Source organism: Callospermophilus lateralis, chromosome X (genome assembly GCF_048772815.1).
Source record: "Callospermophilus lateralis isolate mCalLat2 chromosome X, mCalLat2.hap1, whole genome shotgun sequence".
Classification (NCBI taxonomy): domain Eukaryota; kingdom Metazoa; phylum Chordata; class Mammalia; order Rodentia; family Sciuridae; genus Callospermophilus; species Callospermophilus lateralis.
In genome coordinates this window covers 8,517,001-8,523,000 of record NC_135325.1, presented here as the reverse complement: position 1 = coordinate 8,523,000, position 6,000 = coordinate 8,517,001, and the positions used below count along the sequence as shown (strand labels likewise).

The following is a 6,000-nucleotide window of genomic DNA, read 5'->3' as shown; positions in this document are numbered from 1 at the left end:
TCTGACCAGGTCAATTCCTTGAATCTGGGTTTCAGCCAGAACAACCAAAGCTGATCCATGAAGGACATGAAATGTGAGAAACATTTGTTTTTATAATGAAGACACAGAAATTTGGGGATTACCATTGTAGCATAACTTATTAATACAAACTCCTTGTATTAAGCACACTTGGTGTTCTGCAGCAGATTTGGGTTACATGAAAACAACAACAACAAAAAAAAGAATGGGAAAAGAAGATAATATTCCATTTATTCAGGCTTATTGTATGTATGTGTGCATATGTGCTTTTCATATATACACTAAGACCTATGTTACTATGTACAGTTTATCTTCTTTGTCCACACAGGTAGATAAAAATAATAGGCCAAGAGCCATCTACTTGTACTGTGTGTTAACCAATAATGATTAAGGAAAAACATCACATTTTTCAAAGATAAGACACACACACACACACACACACACGCACGCAAAATGAAGTACACAAAAATCAATCATTGAAGAAAAAATATATTTTAAAAAATTATCAACTATGGAATCCAAAAGAAAAAAAATTATGACCAGTTTAGCATCCTTTTGAAAGAAGAAAGAGCTTCTATAGAACCAGAAAAGAATTACATAAGGTAATGACAGGATTAAATGCAGATCAATAGGGTGGGGTGTGTGTGTGTGTGTGTGTGTGTGTGTGTGTGTGTGAGAGAGAGAGAGAGAGAGAGAGAGAGAGAGAGAGAGAGAGAGAGAATACAAAGAATAAAAAAATCTCAGTTGGGCTGGGGTTGTGGCTCAAAAGGTATCGCGCTCGCCTGGCATGCGTGCGACCCGGGTTCGATCCTCAGCACCACATACAAACAAAGATGTTGTGTCTGCCGAAAACTAAAAAATAAACATTAAAAAATTCTCTCTCTCTCTCTCTCTCTCTCTCTCTCTCTCTCTCTCTCTCTCTCTCTCTTTCTCTTTAAAAAAAAAAAATCTCAGTAGCTGGGCACAGTGGCGCATGCCTGTAATCCCAGCCATTTGGGAAGCTGAGGCAGGAGGATTGCGAGTTCAAAGCCAGCTTTAGAAAATTAGCGAGGCACTTAGCAACTCAACAAGAGCCTGTCTCTAAATAAAATGCAAAAAAGGGTTGTGAATGTGGCTGAGTGGTTAAGTGCTCCTGGGTTCAATCCCCATAACAACAACAAAAATCTCAGTAATAAAATTTTCAAAATAGAGATTGAATGCTTTGGGAAGCCACAACACTATCAATAAAGCAAATTCCTTGTCTACTGAAAAGCTGAAAAAGGATGATGAAATGAAGATGATAAAACAGAGAACTACCCCAGATAATTAATTGCTCTTCCTAAGAAAGCTCAGAATGAATGGAGCAGAAACATTTCTTGAAGATGGAGTGGATGAACACCTTCCTGAGTTGAAGCCAGATAATAAGACTCACACCTCTAAACTATACAGAAAAAGTATTATCATTCTCAAAATGCAAAAATTTCAAAATGACCATACTACCAAAAGCACTATACAGATTTAATGCAATTCCAATCAAAATCCCAATGATATTCCTCATAGAAATAGGAAAAGCAGTCATGAAATTCATCTGGAAAAATAAGAGACCCAGAATAGCTAAAGCAATCCTTAGCAAGAAGAGTGAAGCAGGTAGCAACACTATACCAGACCTTAAACTATACTACAGAGCAATACTAACAAAACCAGCATGGTATTGGCACCAAAATAGACTGGTAGACCAGTGGTACAGAATAAAGGACACAGAGACAAACCCACACAAATACAGTTATCTCATATTAGACCAAGGTACGAAAAACATATATTGGAGAAAAGATAGCCTCTTCAACGAATGGTGCTGGGAAAACTGGAAAACCATATGCAACAAAATGAAATTAAACCCCTGTCTCTCACCATGCACAAAACTCAAAGTGGATCAAGGACCTAAGGATTAAACCAGAGACCCTGCACCTAACAAGAAAAAGTAGGCCCAAATCTTCATTGTGTCAGATTAGGCCCCAACTTCCTTAACAAGACTCCTATAATGCAAGAATTAAAATCAAGAATCAATAAATGGGATGGATTAAAACTAAAAGTTTATTCTCAGCAAAAGAAACAATCTGTGAGGTGAATAAAGAGTCTACATCTTGGGAGCAAATTTTTACCACATGCACATCAGATAGAGCATTAATCTCTAGAGTATATAAAGATCTCAAAAAGCTAAGCATCAAGGGGCTGAGGCTGTAGCTCAGTGGTAAAGTGCTTGCCTCACATGTGTGAGGCACTGGGTTCAATCCTCAGCACCACATAAAAATAAATAAAGATACTGTGTATTCATCTACAACTAAAGAAATATTTTTTTAGAAGGACTTAAAAACAGCATACTGCAGGCACACAGCCACATTAATGTTTATAGCAGCACAATTCACAATAGCTAAATTGTGGATCCAACCTAGATACCCTTCAGTAGATGAATGGATAAAGAAACTGTGGTATATATACACAATGTAATATTACTCAGCATTAAAAGAGAATAAAATCATGGCATTTGCAGGTAAATGAATGGAGTTGGAGAATATAATGCTAAGTAAAGTAAGCCAATCCCCAAAAACCTAATGCCGAATGTCTTCTCTGATATAAGGATGCTGATTCATAATGGCAGTGCGGGGAGGAGCATGGGAGAAATAGACGAACTTTAGATAGGGCAAAGGGGAGGGAGGGAAAGGGGGGAGCATGGGGGTAGGAAAGGTGGTGGAATGAGATAGACATCATTACCCTAAGTACATGTATTAAGACATGAATGGTGTGACTCTACTTTGTGTTCAACCAGAGACATGAAAAATTGTGCTCTATTTGTGTAGAATAAATTGAATTGCATTCTGCTGTCATATATAACAAATTAGAATAAATAAAATGAAAAAAATTTAAAAATGCAAAAATTTCAGTATGGCCAGAGCATTGTTGTGGCTCAGCGTGCACAGTACAAGGTGGAGAAAGATGAGAAGTAAGCATGAACCAGATAATTGAAAAGCCTCTTAAACTGTGCTGAAGAAGTTTCTTTGCAAAACAGAAAGCAAAGTGATCTATGAAGAGAGGAAAATGATAATTTGCATAGGACTTAAAGACAGCGGTAAGAGGTTGTAGCAGCAATTATTGGCAATAAGAGAGGTAACACAACAGGGTCATATAAAGAGGTTACTAAGACAGCAAGACTTTCCACTGAGGTGGATGTCCACAAATTTGTTAGTGGCATCCATCATTCTTTAAATGTTGTGAGATTTTTTTTCCCCATGCAGTGCTTGGGACGGCAGATGTAGGGATGAAAAATATAGATAACTGGGATTAATTGATTGAGTGATTACACTGGGAATTGAACCCAGGTGTGCTCTGCCACTGAGTAACATCCCCAAAATTCATAAAAAAATTTTTATCTGAGACAGATTCTCACTAAGTTGCTGAAGCTGGCCTGGATCTTGTGATCCTTCTGCGTCAGATACAGGCATGTTCCACCACACATGGATGAGAACTGGAATGTTTTAAGGTGATGGTGTGACATTAGGGTGTGGCAACAGGTAAGCCAGGGGACTTTAATCAAAGGCCATGGGTTTAAATGAAAAACAATGTTCGTGGGATGGGAGATATTTATCATATTTGGAGAACAAATATATTGAGACTAAGGGAGATATAGTATAGCAAGGATGAGGATTGCCAGTCTAAGTGGAATTGGAAAATGTAAGATTATAGAGATGGAGCAGTATACAGTGATTAATATCTAGATTTTCTAGAGTACAAACCAAGGAATGGATGGACAATGTAGGGGTAAAGTTCATCTGGGTTGAGTAAGTTGAAGAAGCATGGCTCAGTCATGTATGTTGGTTTCACTGGAATGACAGCAGTAAATCAGGCAGAGAGGAAAACTAATGTCAGGTAGTCAGTAGGTAACAGTAACAAAGGAGGGTAATAGGTAGTACTCAAGATAGTGTGGACATAATGCCTTTGGGGATGGTGACTGGAGTGTGAAAGGAGAGAGATCAAGAATAGACAGACTGGAGCTGGGGTTGTGGCTCAGCAGTAGAGTGCTCGCCTAGCACAGGCGAGACCCTGGTTCAATCCCCAATACCACATAAAAATAAATAAAGATATTGTGTCCAACTACAACTAAAAAATAATTTAAAAAAAAGAATAGACAGACTGGGATATAGTTCAGTGGTAGAGTGCTTGCTTAGCATGTGCATGGCCCTGGGTTCTAGTCCCAGTGTGTCTGTGCACATACACACAGACACACACACACTCACACACAGGAGTCAGTAGTTTGAATTGGATGGTGGTACCATTAACCTATTTGGAATGCTCTGAGGGGAAGTTTTGTTTTTCAGGTAGAAGCTTCATTTCTGACCTTGGGAAATGGTTAAAGGTTAGGGGAATGGTTAAAACTGAGTCGGCAGGGAGAGGACACACAGAAGCAGGTTCTGGTGAGCTGTTTCTGGAAGGGCTTTGTGGCCTAAGGCAAGGATGGAAGGCCCAGACCCATGTGCTAGGCTGCCACCTATGCTTCCTGATGCATCCATCTACAGAAGGCTGTTAGGCCCACACGACCAGGTTCCTGCACCTGGCTGAGGGCCAATCTCTAATCCCTGACCCCCAGCCCCAGGACCCCTGGATCTCGGATATGCACTGCGTTTCTTTCTTCCCGCTCAAGGGTGGGAATAGGCGCAAGCGCTCTAGCTGAACTGGGAAGGCAGGAGAATGGCAAAGAACAGGACGCAGGCGCCCTCGATCGACAACGGTCAAGGTGGGAATGGCCGGCAGAGGGCGCAGGCGCTCTGGCCGGAGCAGACTGGGCGGGGCATAGTCGTTGGAAGTGTGGAAGGGTCGATGGAGAGCTGGCTCAGCGCGAGGCCGCGACAGTGGGCGGGGTGGGGGCGGGGCTAGGCGGTTCCGGAAGGAAGTGGTTCCGGGTCTTGCGGCCCGACTGAGGTAGTGGTGGTGCCGCTGCCGTAGGAGGCGGCGGCGGCCGTGTGAGGGGCGAGGCCCTAGGGGCCGGCGGTGGCGGCGGTGGCGACGGCGGGGATTTCCCGGCTGGGTGAGCGGCCCTGGGGAACGGGCGGGGCGTAGAGGCCTAGGCCCGCAGGGAGGGCGTGTCCTCCGCGCGGGATGGGCGGTTCTCCGGGTGGCGGTTGGGGCTGCGGGGAAGATGCGGCGGTCCGGCTCAGGTCCGGACCGCTCCCCGGTTTTTCTTGGATCGCTCGGCCAGTTCAGCCTCGGGAGCGGCCTCCCAGGTTAGGCTCCCAGCGGATGGTTCGCCAGCGTCCCTCTGGCCTTTCGACCGGTGTCTTCCCTCTGGTGCGGCGACCTGGGCACCTGCTTACGCGACCCCACTCTTTCTCGGTTCTCCGGCAGGTTGCAGTCCCCGCGGTTCCTAGCGTCTGTCATGGGGGCGGAGGGAAGGCGGTGTCCAGGGACTATGCCCTTGTTCCCGAGGCGGTCCCCGACACGTCGCCTGCGGGATCTGAGCCTAGGAGTCCCCGCTTTGTCCTCGTGTAGTGCTCCCGCAGCGCAGCGGCATCTTCTCTTGATTACGTTGAGAATGAGTAGTGAAGGCTGCTGTTTATCCTGCATTACATAGTAAAACTTGTCTTTTTGGAAACGTATACTGAAAATTGGCGCATCTCATGTGCTTCTCTAGGATGTATTTGGGAAACTGGGCCAGTCACAGTCTGGACTGCCCTGGTAGTAGGTCAGGAGGGAAATAAATGGAAGAGAAACTTACACCCCTAAGTATTTTCCTTCTGAGGTGCTTTTTGAGATGCCTTTTAGGTGATTGCCTTTCTTTTCTGGAACACATTACAAACTAAAGGTAGAAATCAGTGTCACTCAAGCTACTGGTCAGGCAACCTTTTAAGCCCTCCCCCCCACCTCCAAATGCGCACAGGTCCAGAGGAAAGACTGGAATTTGAAAAGGTTTTGCTGAGGATTCATAATGCGTGCTTTTATTTTGTTTGAGATGGG

At 44.0% G+C, this 6,000-nt stretch overlaps 1 protein-coding gene across 5 annotated transcripts in view; it reads left to right on the top strand.

The window, feature by feature from the left end:
• The first annotated feature begins 4,978 nt into the window (after positions 1-4,978).
• The window catches only part of Bclaf3 (BCLAF1 and THRAP3 family member 3), a 62,233-nt gene continuing 61,211 nt past the window's right edge, over positions 4,979-6,000 (top strand). For all 5 annotated transcript variants that reach the window (XM_077107201.1, XM_077107200.1, XM_077107199.1 and 2 more), the window contains exon 1: positions 4,979-5,074. The gene's annotated coding sequence lies outside the window, so the exon portion shown is untranslated. The remainder of the gene's footprint in view (positions 5,075-6,000) is intronic.